Source organism: Volvox carteri (genome assembly GCF_000143455.1).
Source record: "Volvox carteri f. nagariensis unplaced genomic scaffold VOLCAscaffold_11, whole genome shotgun sequence".
NCBI classification, from domain to species: domain Eukaryota; kingdom Viridiplantae; phylum Chlorophyta; class Chlorophyceae; order Chlamydomonadales; family Volvocaceae; genus Volvox; species Volvox carteri.
The window spans coordinates 433,156-435,815 of record NW_003307554.1 but is presented as its reverse complement, the minus strand read 5'-3'; positions in this window follow the sequence as shown (position 1 = coordinate 435,815).

The window sequence follows — 2,660 nt, the reverse complement described above, 5'->3', positions numbered from 1 at the left end:
TGAGGATATCCGCTACCATGCTGGTAGTGGGACAATACTCAAACTTCACCTGCCCCATAGATACCCTCTCACGCACAAAATGATGAATCACATCGATGTGCTTCGCACGTTCCGAAACAATCGGATTCTTTATCAAACTTAATGCTCCCTGGTTGTCACCCCAGATACGCATCACATCGATCTCACACCCAAACTCGGGCAGAAGTTTCCTCAGCCAGAGCGCTTCGCGAGTAGCTAGGGACGCCGCCATATACTCCGCCTCCACAGTCGATGCTGCTACAGTCGGTTGCAACCGACTCTTCCAGCTGACGGCTCCACCGCCAAGGATAAAGGCATATCCAGTTGTCGAACGGCGGTTGTCTCGATCCACTGCCCAGTCCGCATCGGCATAACCCTCAATTGCCTTGCTGTCCCTGGCAAAACATAAACCGAAACTCGCAGTCCCCTTCAGATATCTCAGGATATCCTTAGCAGCCTCCCAGTGAGCCTTCGCCGGCTCAGACATATACCGCGCCAACTTAAACACAGCATGCGCGATATCAGGACGCGTGCACACTGCCAGATACATCAAACCACCAATCAACTCTCGGTAGCGCGTTGCATCCAACAATACCTGATCGATATCACTAGTACGGTTCAGAACTAGACTTGGCGTCATAGGAACCGACTTAGGAACTGCATCCTCCATCCCGAACTTGGCCAACAATTCGGCCGTATATCGCTGCTGCGAGATTTTGACCTCGCCTAGCTCCTTGCTCCGACTGATCTCCATACCCAAAAAGAACGACACCTCCCCCAAATCACGGAGGTCAAACTCAGCCTTCAACTCTTGCTTTATACGGGCTATTTCCTCGCTTTTGTTGCTCGCGACTAGCAAGTCGTCTACGTGAGCGTATAGCCACACCACAAATGACTGCTCTTCCAGCGTAAAGAAGCTGGGATCCACATCAGAAACCTTGAAACCAATAGCCTCCAGCGTTTCCCGCAACTTCTGGTGCCAAGCTCTGCCTGCCTGACGTAAACCATACAACGCTTTCCGCAACAGACACTTCATACCTGCGCCACCCGTTTCAAAACCAGGCGGTTGGTCACAATAAATCACCTCCTCCAGCGTCCCGTTGAGGAACGCAGTGCGCACATCTAGGTGGTGTACCTCAAATCCTTCAGCCGCAGCCTTCGCCAGGAATGTGCGCAACGTCACCTGATTGCTACCAGGCGCGAAAACCTCGTTGAAGTCAACTCCTTCCTTCTGTTTATAGCCCTTAGCTACCAGCCGGGCTTTGTATCGTTCCACTTGTCCGTCTACACCTCGCTTCACGTCGTACACCCACTTCACCGGAATCGGTTTCACCCCAGGCGGCGGTACCTTCAGCTCCCACGTATCTAATGCGTGGATAGATCCGATTTCTTCAGCCATCGCCTCCTGCCATTTGTCCCGTTCCGGAGAGGCCATCGCTTCCTCGTAGGTGCTCGGGATTTTGACGTCCGATACGTTAACAGCAAGGTTGAGTCGCTGGGGCGGATGACGGTCACGTTGGGGGTAACGATGTTGTGTAGAGGCAGCTGCACCAGCCTTATCCTCCCCCTCAGCTGCCTTACCGACAGCTTTAGGTTTCCCCTTAGTGGTCCCGCTGGTAGTCTTAGGCTTCCCTTTGGCGGAATCGGCTGCACCGCCAGTAGCCGTGGGTTCCTCCTCAGGTGCCTCAGGTGCTGCGCCAACTACCATAGGCTCCCCCTCATTCAACTCAGCTGAATCTCCAATCGCCGCGTTCCCTTGACTATCCTCTACGGCCTCGCTCGGACTAAACTGCTCCCCTTGCCGGGGAGGGGCTGCAGTCTTGCAACTACTGCTAGCCACATCGTCCTCATCATCACTATCGCTTCCGCTGCCGCTGCTTTCGCTATCATTTGCAGGCAGCGTGCGGGACGTTGGCGTCTCCTCAAAAAGCACGCTCCTGCTCACTACGATACGCTTAGACCCGTCCAATAAAATCCGGTATCCTTTGCAGTTGCGTTCGTAGCCCACAAACACACCCTTCTGGCTCGTGGCATCGAGCTTATTGCGGTGCCTCCTCTCGACATGCACCCACGCAGTACACCCAAACACGCGCAAATCAGAGACATCTGGCTTCACACGGTGGAAAACTTCAAAGGGCGTTATCTGCTTGCCCGACACAGGCGAACAATTATGCAGGGCACATGCAGTGGTAATAGCTTCGGCCCATAATTCATGCGGCAATCCTGAGTCTTGCAACATCGCGCGGGTCTTCTCCAGGAGTGTGCGGTTCAGCCTCTCAGCGCGGCCATTTTGCTCAGGAGTGTACGGCACGGACGTGTTATGCTGGACCCCCTTACCCTTAAGGTACTGTCCTAGAGCCTTATTCAAATACTCCCCACCGCGATCCGACTGAACTGCTAGCAGCTTCTTGCCCGATTGGGTCTCTAACAGCTGCAATACTTCCTGGGCCGCTTCCGGAACTTCTCCCTTCGTCCCTACACAGCGCACCACTGCAAAACTCGAATGCTCATCCAGAAATGTGGCGACATACCTTGACCCGCCCATAGACGGAACAGGCATCTCACACACATCCATATGCACTCGCTGCAAAACACGGTTTGCTGCATTCCCAGACGGAGGAAAAGACGCGCGGGTATGCTTG